This window comes from Macaca fascicularis, chromosome 16 (genome assembly GCF_037993035.2).
Source record: "Macaca fascicularis isolate 582-1 chromosome 16, T2T-MFA8v1.1".
NCBI classification, from domain to species: Eukaryota; Metazoa; Chordata; class Mammalia; order Primates; family Cercopithecidae; genus Macaca; species Macaca fascicularis.
Window position 1 is genome coordinate 20,100,388 of NC_088390.1, and position 22,542 is coordinate 20,122,929.

Here is a 22,542-nt window from a genome sequence, read left to right on the forward strand (position 1 = left end):
CAGTGTCAGGATAGAAGGAAGAGGACAAGAGTAAAAGGGGGTATAAAGAATGTGGAAGGCAGAGAGTATAGGGAGTAAATGAAGGGAAAAGAAGCAGGTGGATATGATGGAGGGTGGTAAAATGAGATAATACTTCAGAAAAAGGAGGAGTGGGATATTAGTAAGGTGGAAAGAATATAAGGTGAATGTGGAGCACCAAAACTTATCAGATAAGACAAACTTTACTTGCCAACATGTGACTTGTGCTTTTAAGTTTGATTAGTTCATCATAGTGTGGCTATACTGATGATTTTAAGCCAGTCAGATACTCTGGTTAGCAGATCGTGTGTGTGTGTGTTGGGGGGGGTGGTGGTATCTTTGATTATCAAAAATGAGGAAAACAATCACTCCTTAATAACTATATGGTGGACACAGTCATTTAAAACACTGATTCTGAAACTTTTTGGCCTGGAGTTCCTTTTATATGATTAAATATTATTGCCTAGAGGTAACTGACACCCTGAATTGAGCATTTATCATGACCATTCCCTTTTAAAACATTTTATTACATATCTATATGGTCATAAATAACATGTATAATTTGTTTTCATGTCTTAAAAGTATATATAAATTGTTGTACACTCTACAAAGTTTGCAACTTTCTTTTCTCTGGACACATTACATTTTTGAGGTCAGTCCTTATTGACACAGGAAGCTCTGGTTTTCTATTAAATGACTGGATCTCAGTTAAAGTCTCTTCATAATGATAAATAAATAAATAAAATAAATAAAAATGATTGCAGATTCCAAAGAGCTTTTGTTTAAGTCGGTTGTGTCTTTTGATATTTACTGTTTTAGAAATAAAAACTAAAATATTTGAAAAACGAGCATGCACAGCCATACATTCCAATAGCCTTTAGAACTCTGACCCAGTCACCATTAGCGCTATGATGTCCATGTCATGAAAAGCTCCACTGTACACTTGAAAGTGAACGAGAGTGAAAATGGCAAATAACATTTTGTATTATTTGACATCTTGGACCCCCTGCCTGGATCTTGAACTCCAGGGATTCTCAGATCACAATTTAGACCCAACATTTTAAACCACATATGTGGTTGTGGATAAATGCGCCCTTCATGATGAAATGGACTTTAAAGTTTCACTTCTGTATTTTTGGCTTTTTTTCTTTCACTTGTCTTAAAAAAAATTTAAATCCCCACAATTTTGTTTTTATAGAAAAAAGGAATGCATGTATATTATACATAACATATGTATAATATATATATATATTCCTTTCTTGTGTCATGGTACTGTGTGCATGGTACTGTGTGCTCTTTGGATCTAGTGTGGTCCTACACTAGTCCTGTTTTTACATGGGAACAGTTAGGGCCCTTACGGCTCTCATTTTGCAAATAAATGTATGAAGTTTATCCAAGTATTTGAAAGTAAATTCTGAAGATAGTGGTGCATTGAGGAAAGACCATCTCATTATAATTAAAATAGTTTTAAAATTCTATTTATTATGAGTTTTTATAAATCCTCTGTCTCTACAACACATACACATAGTGCTGTCATGTATATTTAAGCTTAAAATGGTTAGACATAAATTCTGTATATAAAAAATTTATATCCATGAAATATCTTAATGGAAAGCAAAATATGTAATAGAGACTGCTGAGTGAATAAAAGTAAGTAATAGTAAACAGTAAAAATGTAGAAAAGTGAGAGATGATAGTCAATTAAACTTTTCTGAATGAATTACAGCATAGGACATATAAAATATAATAAGCCCAAATGCGTAATGTGATTGTGGGAGAGAGCAGGACGTGGGACTGTTTCTGTGAAGAAAGCATGTATACAAGTTGGTCAAATTATCGTGTTATTTACATCCTAATAAATGAAAACTTCATTTTCGGATTTTTCAGATTGGCATCCTACTAATTTGACCGTTAGTGATAAGACTTGTCAGAAATCCAAGATTCTGAGTGTTGATGATCAGTGTCCATCTGTATCACCATCAATGCCTGAAAATCAGTCAGCAGCCAAAGAATTGGGACAGATGAACTTAACAGAACAAGAAAAGATGAACGTCTCGGGGAATGGTAGTCTCCATGACCTGTGCCAATCACAGCTACCAGAAAACAAAGAGAGCAAAGAAGGTAACAAAGAAGTATAGAGAATTCAGTCCTAGAGTGCCTCTGCTTGGCTGCATAGTGCTATAGTTCTGAGTTAAAAAAAATCATTTTCTGGTAAAATGTGCTTTGTGTTTACTTTCCTTTTGCACTGAACAGAATACCTTTTGGCAGGACATTTGTAAACTTCCTTTAACCAAAGCAACATCTAGATAACAGAGAATTAGGGGAAAGCATGGTTTTCTTTAGGAAGTAGGATTATATTTAGAAAGTAGGGACTATGTATGTTTAGGGACTAACATAGGATTATATTTAGGATAACTCAGTAGAGACCTAAAGATTGCTGACTCAAACACAACGTGGTTTCTTTGCTTTATTTTCATAGCTCTGAATTCACAGCTGTTAGTTATAACTATATGCGCTATAACTTAAAAGGCACCTTCCCACGCCTGTAATCCCAGCACTTTGGGAGGCTGAGGTGGGTAGATTACGAGGTCAGGAGTTCGAGACCAGCCTGGCCAACATAGTGAAATCCTGTCTCTACTAAAAATACAAAAAAACTAGCCAAGCGTGGTGGTGCATGCCTGTAGTCCCAGCTACTCGGGAGTCTGAGGCAGGAGAATCGCTTGAACCCAGGAGGCAGAGGTTGTGGTGAGCCGAGATTGTGCCACTGCACTTCAGCCTGGGCAATAGTGGGAGACTGTCTCCAAAAAATAAATAAATAAATAAATAAATAAATAAATAAATAAATTAAATAAACACACACACACACACACAAAACCAAAAAACAAAACAAAACACCTTCCAAAAGCAAATATTAAGTGACTTCCTATCGTTTCTATGAGTTTATGTATTATAGAATCGACTTTCCAAGTCAGTAATTAATGAGAATCATTGAGAATTTGAGACATAGTATCTTCTTGCCTGTGTCCACATGAGCTACCACCTTGTGTTAATAAATGTGTTCACTAGGGATGTTGGTTTTGGCATTGACAGTGGTCTATTACCAATGCACATAGGACAAGCGACCACTCTTGCGAACATTAATGTCCAAGCACCTTAAAATTATACATAAGGCTTTCATAATGTGACTTCCACTCAGCTCTCTATCTTTAGCCCTTTCCCCTGTGTGCCCTTTCTCTGGCCTTACTGAACTGCTGGTCAGGTCCTGCTCACTCATCCCTCCATTGTAGGCAAATACATATACTCTTTCAGGCCTCTGTCTGCCATTTGTTGCTGCCTGTCAAGTGCTCTCATTCTTTCTTACCCCCTACCCCTTCTAATTTAGCTAGCCTCACTCTTTAAGTGTCAGCTTGGGCAGGATCTCTAGAAAAGTCATCTCTGATATGCTTTCTTTTCACTCTTTAAACCCTAGTGCCTAAGACATAGCCAGACTCAATACATAATTGCTGAGTAAAATAGATAATGACTTCTTGTACAAAGATGATTTTCAAGATTGTTCCCTACAGTCAAGGAGCAAAGGGAATAGATGTTTAAAGCAATTGACAGTTTGGGTGGTGGAGATGCAGTAGAAAAATCAGCAAAGTTCTAGGGCAGCCCCAGGGAAGGAGATACCTAGATACCTGTTACCTGGGGAAAGATAGCCAGGATCAGGGTCAACTTCACCTAGCAATCCGTTTTTTATTTTATTGTATTTTATTTATTTATTTTTAGCAGTCTGTTTATAAAGTTGTTTTAAAAGATGAAAATACTAATACATTTGTCAGAATATTACAGGGAAACATTTCAGATGTTAGGAAGAGGGTGTACACCGATAAAGGTGTCCACAGTCATTTTGGAAATCATTAATAAGGTACTATTGTGAAGTAGAGAACAGTATGCAGCATTGCCTAATAATATTGCTACTGTATTCCAAAATGTGTTTTGTTTGTGATGGCTTTGTTCATTGATGCTGGGTGGAAGAATCTGTGAGTGGATCTTCAAGATGATTGTATTTCTTTAACCTGGTGGCATCTAGTGTCTCCCAGAAAGTGGTTTGTTGACGTTTTGGAGAATTAGAAGTATTTCTTAAAGAAGTAAGTATCCACTAAAGATTAAGCTTCATTTAAACTCTCAATTTATGAAATAAAATGAAATGTAATTTAAAATCTGTTTTTATAAAGACTATGTCTTTTATCTAACTGTTCTAAGTAATTTAACTGAATGTTTGGATTTCACAGCAGAACAAGACTTGGAGCTGACATCAGAGGAAGAGCAAGAAAGACTTAAAGGACATGAAAATAAGCAGCCACAGGTGTGGAAACATTTAAATTAAAATCTAAATTTCTGATTTAATACTGGATTTTTTTTTTTGCTTTAATAATGTAAGATAGCCCAAATGAAATTACCTCTCAGACTAGCCTTTGAGAATCAATAGATCCTTACTTAATATTTAATTTTAAATACATTTAAACTAGTTATAAAACACAATATTGTTAGAATCTATCATAACTTATAATATTTACCCTTGGAGTAGAGGCAAACATTCCAGAATTTTGTTTGCTCTTCCATTCTTAAAATATCCTTACAGGATAAAGAAGGTAACATCAATTATTGAATCATATTATTAAGTAACAGAAATTATGAACAATTTAACAGTGATGGCCACTGAGTTGGATTCATGGTTAAAGAGTAATCATGGCCAGTGGCTCAAATTTTGCAGTTTTATATTGCTAGTTACTAATGCCAAGGTTAAAGATGTACTCTGCCTTGTGGCCTTTCATTGACTTCAGAGTCTACGTTCAGTGAGAGTGGGGTTATGAAATCAACCCAACTGCCTATGGAGGGAATCGTACCTCGCAGAATGAGATCTTTGGTGTTAGGGTACAAACAATAACTTTCTAACTTTTTAGATGCAGAAACTTAGTAAATACTACCTTTAAAGTTTTAGTTAGTGTTATTAGGGGACCGTAGTATATGTTAGAACTGAGCTGAAGAAGATAGTCTAGACATACAACCCTATGATGTTACATTATATAATTTGAATTAAAACTTAAGAATTTGCTTTTCTTTCTGATGGGTGTTGATTCGGGCTCCTAATAATTTAAAGATTGCCTACACTCCTGTTAGTAATCTATAGAAAGAGTACTTAAATGTACTGTAGGGGCTCACTTTTCAAGTGAGGAAGCCTTTGTAACACTAGAAATCATCTGCTAATTCGTTTTTGATAGATTTAACACATAATGAATTAAGTTTATTCCAAACAAACAGTGACAAAGTTAAGTTTGCTGGTTCATATTTTTCTCCTCCTTTCTTAGTTACAAGCCAGTGATTTGGGAGTAGCTAAACCTAGATTAAAAAGTTTAACAGTTAAATTTTCATTTTAATTATTTGCGAATTTTTCTTTGTTGATACCTGTTACGTAAGGACAAAGCTGTTTTTAAAACATGTAGCCCGACAAAGAAGGCACCCGAGAAACAAAACAAGCAAATTAATCTTTCACTTTTGCATCTGCAGAAAATGTCTCAAGAACCGGAAATGGCTAAGGATTGTGATAGAGAGGATATACCTGTATATTCAATACTTCCTCATGCGCAAAAGTCTGAGGAAATGTGGATCGAACAAGGTAAATTAGAGTGGAAAAACAAATTAAAACTTGTCACAAATGAGTTAAAGCAGAGGTTTGGTGAAATTCGTGAAACATACAAAATTCCGGTTTGTCCTGAGGAAGAGCCACTACTTGATAACTCTATGAGAAAAACAAATGTAAAAGACATTCCCTTTAATTTGACAAATAATATACCTGGTTGTGTGGAAGAAGATGCATCTGAAGTGTCTGTCTCGGTATTCGAGACATTTCCTGAACAAAATGAACCCAGTCTCAAAAGTATCATCCATCCATACTCTCATCCATACTCTGGGTCCCTGGAACATGCTTGCCAGTCATCTTCTAAGCTTCATTTACATGAAAATAAATTAGACTGTGACAGTGATAACAAACCAGGCATTGAACATATTTTTAGTATGGATGAAAACTTTAGTAATGATGCAGGCACTAAGAAAGCAAGGAACCCAGAAGAGGTTACAGTTGAAATGAAAGAAGACCAAGAGTTTGATTTGCAAATGACAAAAAACATGAACCAAAATAGTGACTGTTGCAGTACAAATAACTATAAAAGTCTGAAACCTAAATTAGAAAATCTGAGTTCTTTACCACCAGATTCTGACAGAACATCAGAAGTATATCTACATGAAGAATTACAGCAAGACATGCAAAAGCCTAAGACTGAGGTTGACAGGGTGGAAGAAATGTTCCTGGCTTTGAAGAAAGAAAACGTTCAGCTTCAGAAAGAGGTAGGGTTTTACTTGCTTCCACTTTTTGTTTTTCTCTATTAATTATCTGGTCCATTCTGATTTTCCACTTAGGAATAGCTTATGAAAAGCATACAGTTTGGTTCTCTAAATCTGTAATTGTGTATAGAAACAGATGATTTCTAAGTAATAGGAGTTTAGGAAAACTTTCTCGTAATCTTTGTTTCTTGATTGACGTTAAGTCTCTCTGTCAGTCTTCCACCTGGCATGTGGATTGTGAAACTCATTTAGCCATATATCATGTGACCTTCAGAACCACGAGAGGCATCAAGAAAATTGCTCAAGGAAATGTGATGAGCTTGAGGGCTTTTTCCTTTAACTGACTTAAAGATGAGATGCAGCTAACAATCAGACGGGAATACAGTAGAAAGGAAGCAATGACTAAGAAGTGATATAAAAATGTATCTGGTGGGCATGGTGGCAAACACCTGTAGTCTCAGCTACTCAGGCACCTGAGACAGGAGGATCGCTTGAGGCCAGGAGTTCTGGGCCGTAGTGTGCTATGCCGTTCAGGTGTTCACACTAAGTTTGGCATCAATATGGTGACCTCCTGGGAGCGGGGCACCACCAGATTGGCTAAGGAAGGGTGAACTTGGCCCAGGTCAGAAATGGAGCAGGTCATAAATAACTCCCATGCTGATCAGTAGAAGGATTGTGCCTGTGAACACGCACTGCATTCCAGCCTGGGCAACATAGCGAGACCTCATCTCTTACAAAAAAAAAAAAAAAAAAAAAAGTGTCCAGCCCTGGGAGCTGCAGCAAATATTCCTGGCCAATGAATCTGTTTATTGTGCTTTCGTGTTTTCAGGTTTATCTGTTTAACTCAAACTGTTGGAACTTACAATTCCATTGTGACCACTTTAAATATTTTTCAACAACAAGTATATACACTTTAACATATATATTTTACTGTATGTGGAATCATGATCTTTTATTTCTTTTTAAAGAAATCCCAGAGACATAGCGAGTCAGAGCCTTCCTTACAATCAGAGGATGCAGAGGATGCAGATGAGCTTTTAAGGGTCCTGAGCACAGATCTTGAATTTCTTGATTTGGATCAAATCAGTCCTGAGGAACAACAGATTAGTTCCCCTGCAAGGCAGCCCTCGGGAGAACTTCAGGAGATAACCCACCAGATGCCCCAAGATGAACTGGGACGAGAAAAAAGAGACTTGGAGCCAGAAAGCAGAGAGGAGGGACAAGAAAGGAGAGTATGTGACATCCAGTCCAAAGCAGGGATCTCCCGGCCATCACTGATGTCCAGCACCACAGAGGACATTCTGTTTCAAAAGGATGAAAGTGCCTGGGTGTATCCCTTGGTAAGTGTAATGCTTTTAAATATCCTCCAGTGCTCTGAGAGTATTGCACAATAGGGCAATTTTATGTATATGTGTGTGGGGGGGGGGGGAAATACCACCAGAAGGATACTTTTTAAACTAATAATAGACTTGTGTCTTTTTTTTGGACGCAGTCTCTCTATGTCGCCCAGGGTGGAGTGCTGTGGTATGCTCTTGGCTCATTGCAGCCTCCACCTCCCAGGTTCAAGCAATTCTTGTGCCTCTGTCTCCCCAAGTAGCTGGGATTACGGGCATGAGCCACCACACCTGGCTAATTTTTGTATTTTTAGTAGAGAGGGATCTCGCCATGTTGGCCAGGTTGGTCTTGAACTCCTGACCTCAGGTGATCCACCTGCCTCAGCCTCCCAAAGTGCTGGAATAACAGGCATGAGCCACCGCTCCCGGCCTAGACTTGTGTCTTTTAAAGTTCAGTTAAGAGCTCCGACTGGAACATGTGTGACTGAACATGAACTCGAGAGCTGCATCTGGGTTCAATGGTGTTGCTCAGCAGACAGGAAATTCCAGACATGGTTTGTCTGTTGCATAGGGTGCTATGTCACGTGTGAGATTCAAACTCCATTCTGCGCCCCTCCCCAGCTTCCTCCTCCCCCTTTCCTTCTGGCTTCCTCTCCCTCTTCTTCCCCTCCCTTCCTCTTTCGCTTTTGTCTCCTCCCCTCCTGTCCCCTCTCCATTTCCTCTCTCACATTGTAAACTTCCTCCTCCATGCCACCAATTTCACCCCTTCCCCTTCTTGCCTCACCTCTTCTGCCTTGATATCTTTTTATTCATTTATTTATTTATATATTATGCTTTAAGTTCTAGGGAACATGTGCACAACATGCAGGTTTGTAACATAGGTATACATGTGCCATGTTGGTTTGCTGCACCCATTAACTCGTCATTTACTTTAGGTCTTTCTCCTAATGCCATTCCACCCCTCCCCCCCACCCCACGACAGGTCCCAGTGTGTGACGTTTCCCACCCTGTGTCCATGTGTTCTCATTGTTCAATGCCCAACTATAAGTGAGAACATGCCGTGTTTCGTTTTCTGTCCTTGTTGTAGTTTGCTCAGAATGATGGTTTCTAGCTTCATCCATGTCCCCACAAAGAACATGAACTAATTCTTTTTTTATGGCTGTATATTATTCCATGGTGTTTATGTGTCACATTTTCTTATTCCAGTCTATCACTGATGGACATTTGGGTTGGTTCCAAGTCTTTGCCATTGTAAATAGTGCCACAGTAAACATACATGTGCATGTATCTTTATAGCAGCCTGATTTATAATCCTTCAGGAATATACCCAGTAATGGGATCGCTGGCTCAAATGGTATTTCTAGTTCTAGATGCTTAAGGAATCGCCACACTGTCTTCCACAATGGTTGAACTAGTTTACACTGCCACCATCAGTGTAAAAGCATTCCTGCTAGTTTACACTGCCACCATCAGTGTAAAAGCATTCCTGTTTCTCCACATCCTCTCCAGCGCTTGTTGATTCCTGACTTTTTAATGATCGCCATTCTAACTGGTATGAGATGGCATCTCACTGTGGTTTTGATTTGCATTTCTCTGATGACCAATGATGGTGAGCGTGTTTTCATGTGTCTGCTGGCTACATAAATGTCTTCTTTTGAGCAGTGTCTGTTCATATAATTTGCTCACTTTTTGATGGGTTTGTTTGTGTTTTTCTTGTAAAGTTGTTTAAGTTCTTTGTAGACTCTGAATATTAGCCCTTTGTCAGATGGGTAGACTGCACAAATTTTCTCCCATTCTGTATGTTGCCCATTCACTCTGATGGAAGTTTCTTTTGCTGTGTAGAAGCTCTTCAGGTTAATTAGATCCCATTTATCTATTTTGGCTTTTGTTGGCATCGCTTTTGGTGTTTTAATCATAAAGTCCTTGCCCATGCCTATGTCCTGAATGGTATTGCCTAGATTTTCTTCTAGGGATTTTATGGTTTTAGGTCTAACAATTAAATCTTTGAATTAATTTGTGTCTAAGGTGTAAGGAAGGGATCCAGTTTCAGCGTTCTACATATGGCTAGCCAGTTTTCCCAGCACCATTATGAAACAGGGAATCCTTTCCGCATTTCTTGTTTTTGTCAGGTTTGTCAAAGATCAGATGGTTGTAGATGTGTGGTGTTATTTCTGAGGCCTCTGTTCAGTTCCTTTGGTCTATATCTCTGTTTTCGTAGCAGTATCATGGTGTTTTGGTTACTGTAGGCTTGCAGTGTAGTTTGAAGTCAGGTAGCGTGATGCCTTCAGCTTTGTGCTTTTTGCTTAGTATTGTCTTGGCAATGTGGGCTCATTTGTGGTTCTATATGAACTTTAGAGTAGTTTTTTCCAGTTCTGTGAAGAAAGTCATTGGTAGCTTGATGGGGATGGCATTGAATCTATAAAATACCTTGAGTAGTATAGCCATTTTCACAATACTGACTGTTCCTGTCCGTGAGCATGGAATGTTCTTCCATTTATTTGTGTCATCCTTTATTTCGTTGGGCAGTGGTTTGTAGTTCTCCTTGAAGAGGTCCTTCACATCCCTTGTAAGTTGGATTCTTAGGTATTTTATTCTCTTTGTAGCAATTGTGAATGGGAATTCACTCATGATTTGGCTCTCTGTTTGTCTGTTATTGGTGTATAGGAATGCTTGTGATTTTTGCACATTGATTTTATATCCTGAGACTTCGTTGAAGTTGCTTATCAGCTTAAGGAGATTTTGGGCTGAGATGATGGGATTTTCTAAGTAAACAATCATGTCATCTGCAAATGGACAATTTGTCTTCCTCTTTTCCTAATTGAATACCATTTATTTCTTTCTCTTGCCTGATTGCTCTGGCCAGAGCTTCCAACACTATGTTGAGTAGGATTTGTGAGAGAGGGCATCCCTGTCTTGTGCCAGTTTTCAAAGGGAATGCTTCCAGTTTTTGCCCATTCAGTAAGATATTGACTTTGGGTGTGTCATAAAGAGCTCTTAATATTTTGACCTACGTTTCGTCAATACCTAGTTTATTGAGAGTTTTTAGCATGAAGAACTGTTGAATTTTGTCGAAGGCCTTTTCTGCATCGATTTGATATATTCACGTGGTTTCTGTCGTTGGTTCTGTTTATGTGATGGATTACACTTATTGATTTGCGTATGTGGAACCAGCTTTGCATCCCGGGGCTGAAGCCGACATGATCGTGCTGGATAAGCTTTTTGATGTGCTGCTGGATTTGGTTTGCCAGTATTTCACTGAGGACTTTTGCATCGATGTTCATCATGGATATTAGTCTAAAATGCTGTTTTTATTTTGTTGTGTCTCTGCAAGGCTTTGGTATCAGGATAATATTGGCCTCATAAAATGAGTTAGGGAGGAGTCCCTCTTTTTCTGTTGATTGGAATATTTTTAGAAGGATTGATACCAGCTCCTCTTTGCACCTCTGGTAGAATTTGGCTGTGAATCCATCTGGTCCTGGACTTTTTTTGTTTGGTAGGCTATTGATTATTGCCTCAATTTCATAGCCTGTTATTGGTCTATTCAGATTTTCAACTTCTTCCTTGTTTAATCTTGGGATGGTGTATGGGTCCAGGAGTTTATCCATTTCTTTAGATTTTCTAGTTTATTTGCGTAGAGGTCTTTATAGCATTCTCTAATCGTAGTTTGTATTTCTGGGTGATTGGTGGTGATATCCCCTTTATCGTTTTTTTATTTTGAATTCTTCTCTCTTTTCTTCTTTATTAACCTTGCTAGCATTCTATCAATTTTGTTGATCTTTTAAAAAACCAGTTCCTGGATTCATTGATTTTTTGAATGGTTTTTTTGTGTCTGTATCTCATTCAGTTCTTCTCTGATCTTAGTTATTTCTTGCCTTCTGCTAACTTTTGAATTTGTTTGTTCTTGCTTCTCTAGTTCTTTTAATTGTGGGATGTTAGTGTGTTGAGTTTAGATCTTTTCTGCTTTCTCTTGAGGGCATTTAGTGCTATCAGTTTCCCACTACACATTGCATAAATGTGTCCCAGAGATTCTGGTATGTTGTGTCTTGGTTCTCATTGGTTTCAAAGAACATCTTTATTTCTGCCTTCATTTCATTATTTACCTAGCAGTTGCTCAGGAGCAGGTTGTTCAGTTTCCATGTAGTTGTGCAGTTTGGAGTGAGTTTCTTAATCCCGAGTTCTAATTTGATTGCACCGTGGTCTGAGAGACAGTTTGTTGTGATTTCTGTTCTTTTACATTTGCTGAGGAGTGCTTTACTTCCCACTATGTGGTCGGTTTTGGAGTAAGTGCGATGTGGTGCTGAGAAGAATGTATATTCTGTTGATTTGTGGTGGAGAGTCCTGTAGATGTCTATTAGGTAGACTTTGTGCAGAACTGAATTCAAGTCCTGGATATCCTTGTTGACTTTCTGTCTGGTTGATCTGTCTAATATTGACAGTGTGGTTTTAAAGTCTCCCACTATTATTGTGTGGGAGTCTAAGTCTCTTTGTAGGTCTCTAAGGACTTGCTTTATAAATCTGTGTACTCCTGTATTGGCTGCATATATATGTAGGGTAGTTAGCACTTCTGGTTGAATTGACCCCTTTACTGTTATGTAATGGCCTTCTTTGTCCCTTTGATCTTTGTTCCTTTAAAGTCTGTTTTTTCAGAAACTAGAATTGCAACCCCTGCTCTTTTCTGCTTTCCATTTGCTTGGCAGATCTTCCTCCATCCCTTTATTTTGAGCCTATGTGTGTCTCTGCACGTGAGATGGGTCTCCTGAATACAGCACACTGATGGGTCTTGACTCTTTATCCAATTTGCCAGTCCATGTCCATTAATTGGGGCATTTAGCCCATTTACAATTAAGGTTAATATTGTGCACATGTGAGTTTGATCTTGTCATTATGATGTTAGCAGGTAATTTTGCCTGTTAGTTGATGCAGTTTCTTCCTAGCATCAACAGTCTTTACAATTTGGCATGCTTTTGCAGTGGCTAGTACCAGTTGTTCCTTTCTATGTTTAGTGCTTCATTCAGGAGCTCTTGTAAGGCAGGTGTGGTGGTGACAAAATCTCTCCACATTTGCTTGTCTGTAAAGGATTTTATTTCTTCTTCACTTATGAAGTTTAGTTTGGCTGGATATGAAATTCTGAGTTAAATTCTTTTCTTTAAGAATGTTGAATATTGGCCCCCACTGTCTTCTGGCTTGTAGAGCTTCTGCCGAGTGGTCCGCTGTTAGTCTGATGGGCTTCCCTTTGTGGGTAACCCGACCTCTCTCTCTGGCTGCCCTTATCACTTTTTCCTTCATTTTAACCTTGGTGAATCTGAGAATTATGTGTCTTGGGGTTCCTCTTCTCGAGGAGTACCTTTGTGGTGGTCTCTGTGTTTCCTGAATTTGAATGTTGGCCTGCTTTGCTAGGTTGGGGAAGTTCTCCTGGATAATATCCTGAGGAGTGTTTTCCAACTTGGTTCCATTCTCCTCGTCAGTTTCAGGTACACCAATCAAACGTAGATTTGGTCTTTTCACATAGTCCCATGTTTCTTGGAAGCTTTGTTCGTTTCTTCTTACTCTTTTTTCTCTAAACTTCTCTTCTCGCTTTATTTCATTAAACTGATCTTCAATCACTGATACCCTGTCTTCCACTTGATGGAATTGGCTGTTGAAGCTTGTGCCTGCATCACATAGCTCTCATGCCATGGTTTCAGCTCTGTCAGGTCATTTAAGGTCTTCTCTACACTATTTATTCTAGTTAGCCATTTGTCTAATCGTTTTTCAAGGTATTTATCTTTCTCACGATGGGTTCAAACATCCTCCTTTAGTTCAGAGAAGTTTGTTATTACCGACCTACTGAAGGCTATTTCTGTCAGCTCGTCAAAGCCATTCTCCGTTCTGTTGCTGGTAAGGATCTGTGATCCCTTGGAGGAGAAGAGGTGCTTGGTTTCTAGAAGAGGTGCTTGGTTTTTAGAATTTTCAGGTTTTCTACTCTGGTTTTTCCCCATCTTTGTGGTTTTATCTACCTTTGGTCTTTGGTGTTGCTGACTTATAGTTGGGGGTTTTGGTGTGGATGTCCTTTTTGTTGATGTTGATGCTATTCCTTTCTGTTTGTTAGTTTTCTTTCTAGCAGTCAGGTCCCTTAGCGGCAGCTCTGTTGGTGTTACTGAAAGTCCACTCCAGGCGCTGTTTGCCTGGGTAACACTGGTGGAGGCCGCAGAACAGCAAATATTGCAGAACAAGAAATGTCGCTGCCTGATCCATCCTCTGGAAGCTTTGTCCCAGAGGGGCACCCAGCTGTATGAGGTGTCAGTCGGCCCCTACTGGGAGGCGTCTCCCAGATAGACTACCTGGGGGTCAGGGACTCACTGAGGAGGCAGTCTGTCCATTCTCCGAGCTCAAACACCATGTTGGGAGAACCGCTGCTCTCTTCAGAGCTGTCAGACAGGGAGGTTTAAGTCTGCAGAAGTTTCTGCTGCCTTTTGTTTAGCTATGCACTGCCCCTAAAGATGGAGACTAGAGGCAGTAGGCCTTGCTGAGCTGCGGTGGGCTCCACCTAGTTTGAGCTTCCCTGGCTTGTTTACCTACCCAAGCCTCAGCAATGGCGGACACTCCTTTTACTGCCTGGCTACTGCCTGACAGGTCGATCTCAGACTGCTGTGCTAGTGGTGAGAAAGGCTCCATGGGCATGGGACCTGCTGAACCAGGCGTGGGATATAATCTCCTGGTGTGCTGTTTGCTAAGCCTGTTGCAAAAGCGCAGTATTTGGGTGGGAGTGTCCTGTTTTTGCAGGTACCGTCTGTCACAGCTTCCCTGGCTAGGAAAGGGAAATCCCCTGACCCCATGCACTTCCCAGGTGAGGCGATGGCGTTCCCTGCTTCGGCTTGCCCTCCGTGACTGCACCCACTTTCCAACCTGTCCCAGTGAGATGAACCAGATACCTCAGTTAGAAATGCAGAAATCCCACATCTTCTGCGTCTATCATGCTGGGAGCTGCAGACTGGAGCTTTTCCTTTTCTGGGATCTTGAAACGGAATCTCTTTTTTCTCCATCAATTATCTGGACCATTCTGATTTTCCCTTTAGGAATAGCTTATGAAAAGCGTACAGTTTGGTTCTCTGAATCTGTAATTGTGCGTAGAAAAAGATGATTGCTAAGTAATAGGAGTTTAGGAAAACTTTCTCATAATCTTTGTTTCTTAATCGACTTAAGTCTCTCTGTCAGTCTTCCAAGGGGCATATAGATTGTGAAACTCATTTAGCCATATGTCATGTGACCTTCAGAACCAGGAGAGGCATCAAGAAAATTGCTCAAGGAAGTGCAAAGAGCTTGAGGGCTTTTTCCTTTCACTGACTTAAAAATGAGATGCAGCTAACAATAAGATGGGAATACAGTAGAAAGGAAGCGATGACTAAGAAGTGATATAAAAATGTATCTGGTGGGCATGGTGGTGAACACCTGTAGTCTCAGCTACTCGGAAGCCTGAGGCAGGAGGATTGCTTGAGCCCAGGAGTTCTGGGCCATAGTGTGCTATGCTGTTCAGGTGTTCACACTAAGTTTGGCATCAATATGGTGACCTCCTGGGAGCGGGGCACCACCAGATTGGCTAAGGAAGGGTGAACTGACCAAGATCGGAAATGGAGCAGGTCATAAGTAACTCCTGTGCTGATCAGTAGTGGGATCGTGCCTGTGAACAGTTACTGCATTCCAGCCTGGGCAACATAGCGAGACCTCATCTCTTACATTAAAAAAAAAATGTGTTCATCCCGGAGAGCTGCAGCAAATATTCCTCACCAATGAATCTGTTTATTGTGCTTTGGCATTTTCAGCTTTATCTATTTAACTCAGACTGTTGGAACTTAAAATTCCATCGTGACCACTTTAAATATTTTTCAACAACAAGCATATATACTTTAATATATGTGTTTTACTGTGTGTGGAATCATGATCTTTTATTTCTTTTTAAAGAAAAAAACCCAAAGAGGTAGCAAGTCAAAGCCTTCCTTGCAATCAGAGGATGCAGATGAGCTTTTAAGAGTCCTGAGCACAGACCTTGAATTTCTTGATTTGGATCAAATCAGTCCTGAAGATCAACAGATTAGTTCCCCTGCAAGGCAGCCCTTGAAAGAACTTGAGGAGAAAACTGACCAGATGCCCCAAGATGAACTGGGACGAGAAAGAAGGGACTTGGAGCCAGAAAGCAGAGAGGAGGGACAAGAAAGGAGAGTATGTGACATCCAGTCCAAAGCAGGGATCTCCCGGCCATCACTGATGTCCAGCACCACAGAGGACATTCTGTTTCAAAAGGATGAAAGTGCCTGGGTGTATCCTTTGGTAAGTGTAATGCTTTTAAATCTCCCCCAGCCCTTTGAGAGTATTGCGCAATAGGGGAATTTTATGTGTGTGTGTGTGTGGGGAGGGGGGAGGAAATACCACCAGAAGGATACTTTTTAAACTAATAATAGACTTGTGTCTTTTTTTAGATGCAGTCTCTCTGTGTCGCCCAGGCTGGAGTGCTGTGGTATGCTCTTGGCTCATTGCAGCCTCCACCTCCCAGGTTCAAGCAATTCTTGTGCCTCTGTCTCCTGAGTAGCTGGTATTAGGAGCATGAACCACGACATCTGGCTAATTTTTGTATTTTTAGTAGAGAGGGGTCTCACCATGTTGGCCAGGTTAGTCTTGAACTCCTGACCTCAGGTGATCCACCTGCCTCAGCCTCCCAAAGTGCTGGGATAACAGGCATGAGCCACCGCTCCCGGCCTAGACTTGTGTCTTTTAAAGTTCATTTAAGAGCTCCGACTGGAACATGTGTGACTGAACATGAACTCGAGAGCTGCATCTGGGTTCAATGGTGTTGCTCAGCAGACAGGAAATTCCAGACATAGTTTGTCTGTTGCATAGGGTGCTATGTCACGTGTGAGATTCAAAGTCCATTCTGCGCCCCTCCCCAGCTTCCTCCTCCCCCTTTACTTCTCGCTTCTTCTCCCTCTTCTTCCCCTCCCCTCCCCTTTCCCTTTTCTCTCCTTCCCTCCTATCCTCTCTCCTTTTCCTCTCTCACATTGTAAACTTCCTCCTCCATGCCACCAATTTCACCCCTTCCCCTTCTTGCCTCACCTCTTCTGCCTTGATACCTTTTTTTTTTTTTTTAAAAAGTATACTTTAAGTTCTAGGGAACACGTGCGCAATGTGCAGTGTTTTGACATAGGTATACATGTGCCATGTTGGTTTGCTGCACCCATTAACTCGTCATTTATATTAGGTATTTCTCCTAATGCTATTCCTCCCCCTGCCACCACCCATGACACGTCCTGGTGTGTTATGTTCCCCGCCCTGTGTCCATGTGTTCTCATTGTTCAATTCCCAACTATGAGTGAGAACATGCAGTGTTTGGTTTTCTGTCCTTGTGACAGTTTGCTCAGAATAATGGTTTCCAGCTTCATCCATGTCCCTACAAAGGACATGAACTCATCCTTTTTTATGGCTGCATAGTATTCCACAGTGTTTATGTGCCACATTTTCTTTATCCAGTCTATCATTGATGGACATTTGGGTTGGTTCCAAGTCTTTGCCATTGTGAATAGTGCCACAATGAACATACGTGTGCGTGTGTCCTTATAGTAGCATGATTTATAATCCTTTGGGTGTATACCCAGTAATGGGATAGTTGAGTCAAATGGTATTTCTAGTTCTAGATCCCTGAGGGAAAGTCACACTGTCTTCCACAATGGTTGAACTAGTTTACACTCCCACCAACAATGTAAAAGTGTTCGTATTTCTCTACATCCTCTTAGGGACCTGTTGGTTCCTGACTTTTTAATGATCGCTGTTCTAACTGGTGTGAGATGGTATCTCATTGTGGTTGTGATTTGCGTTTCTCTGATGACCAGTGATGATGAGCATGTTTTCACGTGTCTGTTGGCTGCATAAATGTCTTCTTTTGAGCAGTGTCTGTCATATCCTTTGCCCACTCTTTGATGGGGTTGTTGTGTTTTTCTTGTAAAGTTGTTTAAGTTCTTTGTAGACTCTGGATATAAGCCCTTTGTCAGATGAGTAGATTGCACACATTTTCTTCCGTTCTGTAGGTTGCGTGTTCACTCTGATGGTAGTTTCTTTTGCTGTGCAGAAGCTGTTTAGTTTGATTAGATCCCCTTTGTCTATTTTGTCTTTTGTTACCATTGCTTTTTGTGTTTTAGTCATGAAGTCCTTGCCCATGCCTGTGTCCTGAATGGTATTGCCTAGGTTTTCTTCTAAGGTTTTCATGGTTTTAGGTCTAACAATTAAGTCTTTGAATTAATTTGTGTCTAAGGTGTAAGGAAGGGATCCAGTTTCAGCGTTCTACATATGGCTAGCCAGTTTTCCCAGCACCATTATGAAACAGGGAATCCTTTCCGCATTTCTTGTTTTTGTCAGGTTTGTCAAAGATCAGATGGTTGTAGATGTGTGGTGTTATTTCTGAGGCCTCTGTTCTGTTCCTTTGGTCTATATCTCTGTTTTCGTAGCAGTACCATGGTGTTTTGGTTACTGTAGGCTTGCAGTGTAGTTTGAAGTCAGGTAGTGTGATGCCTCCAGCTTTGTGCTCTTTGCTTAGTATTGTCCTGGCAATGTGGGCTCATTTGTGGTTCTATATGAACTTTAGAGTAGTTTTTTCCAGGTCTGTGAAGAAAGTCATTGGTAGCTTGATGGGGATGGCATTGAATCTATAAAATACCTTGAGTAGTATAGCCATTTTCACAATACTGACTGTTCCTGTCCATGAGCATGGAATGTTCTTCCATTTGTTTGTGTCATCCTTTATTTCATGGGGCAGTGGTTTGTAGTTCTCCTTGAAGAGGTCCTTCACATTCTTTGTAAGTGGGATACCTTGGTGTTTTATTCTCTTTGTAGCAATTGTGAATGGGAATTCACTCATGATTTGGCTCTCTGTTTGTCTGTTATTGGTGTATAGGAATGCTTGTGATTTTTGCATGTTGATTTTGTATCCTGAGACTTTGTTGAAGTTGCTCATGAGTTTAAGAAGATTTTGGGCTGAGATGATGGAATTTTCTAATTATACAGTCATGTCATCTGCAAACAGGGACAATTTGTCTTCCTCTTTTTCTAATTGAGTACGCTTTATTTCTTTCTCTTCCCTGATTGCCCTGGCCAGAGCTTCCAACACTATTTTGAATAAGAGTGGTAATAAAGGGCATCACTGTCTTGTGCCAGTTTTCAAAGGGAATGCTTCCAGCTGTTGTCCATTCAGTATGATATCAGTTGTGGGTTTGTCATACATAGATCTTATTATTTTGAGATATGTTCCATCAATACCTAGTTTATTGAGAGTTTTTAGCATGAAGTACTGTTGGATTTTGTCGAAGGCGTTTTCTGCATTGATTTGAGATAATCATGTGGTTTCTGTCGTTGGTTCTGTTTATGTGATGGATTACGTGTATTGATTTGTATATGTTGAAGCAGCCTTGCATCCCTGGGATGACGCTGACTTGATCGTGGCGGATAAGCTTTGTGATGTGCTGCTGGATTCGGTTTGCCAGTATTTTATTGAGGATTTTGGCATCAATGTTCATCAGGAATATTGGTCTAAAATACTGTTTTTATTTTGTTGTGTCTCTGCCAGGCTTTAGTATCAGGATGATGCTGGCCTCATAAAATGGGTTAGGGAGGATTCCCTCTTTCTCTATTGATTGGAATACTTTCAGAAAGATTGTTACCATCTCCTCTTTGTACCTCTGGTAGAATTTGGCTGTGAATCCATTTGGTCCTGGACTTTTTTTGGTTGGTAGGCTGCTGATTATTGCCTCAATTTCATAGCCTGTTATTGGTCTATTCAGAGATTCATCTTCTTCCTGCTTTAGTCTTGGGAGGGTGTATGTGTCCAGGAATTTATCCATTTCTTCTAGATTTTCTAGTTTATTTGCATAGAGGTGTTTATAGTATTCTATGATGTTAGTTTGTATTTCTGTGTGATCTGTGGTTATATCCCCTTTTTCATTTTTTTGTTGCATCTATTTGATTCTTCTCTCTTTTCTTCTTTGTTAGTCTTGCTAGCATTCTATCAATTTTGTTGATCTTTTCAAAAAACCAGCTCCTGGATTCATTTATTTTTTTGAAAGGATTTTTTTGTGTGTCTCTATCTCCTTCAGCTTTGCTCTGATCTTATTTATTGCCTTGTGCTAGCTTTTGAATTTGTTTGTTCTTGCTTCTCTAGTTCTTTTGATTGTGATGTTAATGTCGATTTTAGATCTTTCCTTCTTTCTCTTGTGGGCATTTAGTGCTGTAAATTTCCCTCTACACACTGCTTTAAACGTGTCCCAGAGATTCTGGTATGTTGTGTCTTTATTCTCATTGGTTTCAAAGATCATCTTTATTTCTGCCTTCGTTTCGTTATGTACCCAGTAGTCATTCAGGAGCAGTTTGTTCTGTTTCCATGTAGTTGTGCGGTTTGGAGTGAGTTTCTTTTTCCCGAGTTCTAATTTGTTTGTATTTTGGTCTTAGAGATAGTTTGTTGTGATTTCTGTTCTTTTACATTTGCTGAGGAGTGCTTTACTTCCAACTATGTGGTCAGTTTTGGAATAAGTGTGATGTGGTGCTGAGAAGAATGCATACCCTGTTGATTTGGGATAGAGAGTTCTGTAGATTTCTATTAGGTCTGCTTCATGCAGAGCTGAGTTCACGTCCTGGATATCCTTGTTAACTTTCTGTCTCATTGATTTGTCTAACATTGACAGTGGGGTGTTAAAGACTCCCATTATTATTGTGTGGGAGACCAAGTCTTTTTGCAGGTCTCTAAGGACTTGCTTTATGAATCTGGGTGCTCCTGTATTGGGTCCATAATATATGGTAGTTAGCTCTTCTTGTTGAATTGATCCCTTTACCATTATGCAATGGCCTTCTTTGTCCATTTTGATCTTTGTTGGTTTAAAGTCTGTTTCATCAGAGACTTGGATTGCAACCCCTGCTCTTTTTTGCTTTGTGTTTGCTTGGTAGATCTTCCTCCATCCCTTTATTTTGAGCCTACATGTGTCTCTGCACGTGAGACGGGTCTCCTGAAGACAGCACACTGATGGGTCTTGACTCTTTATTCAATTTGCCAGTCTGTGTCTTTTAATTGGGGCATTTAGCTCATTCACAGTTAAGGATAATATTGTTACGTGTGAATTTGATCCTGTCTTTATGATACTAGCTGGTTATTTTGCCCATTAGTTGATGCAGTTTCTTCCTAGCATCGATGGTCTTCACAATTTGGCACGTTTTTTTTGCAGTGGCTGGTACCGATTGTTCTTTTCCATGTTTAGTGCTTCCTTCAGGAACTCTTGTAAGGCAGGCGTGGTGGTGACAGAATCTCTCCACATTTGCTCGTCTGTAAAGGATTTTATTTCTTCTTCACTTATGAAGCTTAGTTTGGCTGGTTATGAAATTGTGGGTTGAAAATTCTTTTCCTTAAGAATGTTGAATATTAGCCCCCACTCTCTTCTGGCTTGTAGAGTTTCTGTCAAGAGATCCACTGTTAGTCTGATGGGCTTCCCTTTGTGGGTAACCCGACCTCTCTCTCTGGCTGCCCTTATCACTTTTTCCTTCATTTTAACCTTGGTGAATCTGAGAATTATGTGTCTTGGGGTTGGTCTTCTCAAGGAGTACCTTTGTGGTGGTCTCTCTGTTTCTTGAATTTGAACGTTGGCCTGCCTTGCTAGGTTGGGGAAGTTCTCCTGGATAATATCCTGAGGAGTGTTTTCCAACTTGGTTCCATTCTCCCCGTCAGTTTCAGGTACACCAATCAAACGTAGATTTGGTCTTTTCACATAGTCCCATATTTCTTGGAAGCTTTATTCGTTTCCTGTTACTCTTTTTTCTCTAAACTTCTCTTCTTGCCTTATTTCATGAAGTTGATCTTCAATCACTATTACCCTTTCTTCCAGTTGAGGAAATCGGCTATTGAAGCTTGTGCATGCGTCACATAGTTCTCATGCCATGAGTTTTCAGCTCCGTCAGGTCATTTAACGTCTTCTCTACACTGTTTATCCCAGTTAGCCATTCATCTAATCTTTTTTCAAGGTATTTATCTTCCTCGTGATGGGTTCGAATATCCTCCTTTAGCTCGGAGAGGTTTGTTATTACTGACCTTCTGAAAGCTATTTCTGTCAGCTCGTCAAAGTCATTCTCCATCCAGCTTTGTTCTGTTGCTGGAGATGAGCTGTGATCCCTTGGAGGACAAGAGGTAGTCTGGTTTTTAGAATTTTCAGCTTTTCTGCTCTGGTTTCTCCCCATCTTTGTGGTTTTATCTACCTTTGGTCTTTGATGTTGGTGACCTACAGATGGGGTTTTGGTATGGATGTCCTTTTTGTTGATGTTGATGCTATTCCTTTCTGTGTGTTAGTTTTCCTTCTAACAGTCAGGTCCCTGAGCTGCAGGTCTGTTGGAGTTTACTGAAAGTCCACTCCAGATGCTGTCTGTCTGGGTATCACCAGCGTAGGGTGCAGAACAGCAGATATTGCAGAACAGCAAATGTTGCTGCCTGATCCTTCCTCTGGAAGCTTTGTCCCAGAGGGGCACCTGCCTGTATGAGGTGTCAGTCGTCCCCTACTTGGAGGTGTCTCCCAGATTGCCTACCTGGGGGTCAGGGACCTACTGAGGAGGCAGTCTGTCCATTCTGTGAGCTCAAACACCGTGCTGGGAGAACCACTGCTGTCTTCAGAGGTGTCACACAGGGAGGTTTAAGTTTGCAGAAGTTTCTGCTGCCTTTTGTTCAGCTATGCTCTGTCCCCAGAGATGGAGTCTAGAGTCAGTAGGCCTTGCTGAGCTGTGGTGAGCTTTGCCCGGTTTGAACTTCCCAGGCTTCTTT

At 40.2% G+C, this 22,542-nt stretch overlaps 1 pseudogene across 1 annotated transcript in view; it reads left to right on the forward strand.

Moving 5' to 3' along the window:
- Positions 1 to 22,542, forward strand: part of LOC102143055 (coiled-coil domain-containing protein 144A) — a 119,772-nt pseudogene that overhangs the window by 13,769 nt on the left and 83,461 nt on the right. The window contains exons 3-6 of the transcript XR_012425376.1: positions 1,906 to 2,139; positions 4,293 to 4,366; positions 5,569 to 5,677; positions 6,272 to 6,405. The product of XR_012425376.1 is annotated as a coiled-coil domain-containing protein 144A (transcript). The remainder of the gene's footprint in view (positions 1 to 1,905; positions 2,140 to 4,292; positions 4,367 to 5,568; positions 5,678 to 6,271; positions 6,406 to 22,542) is intronic.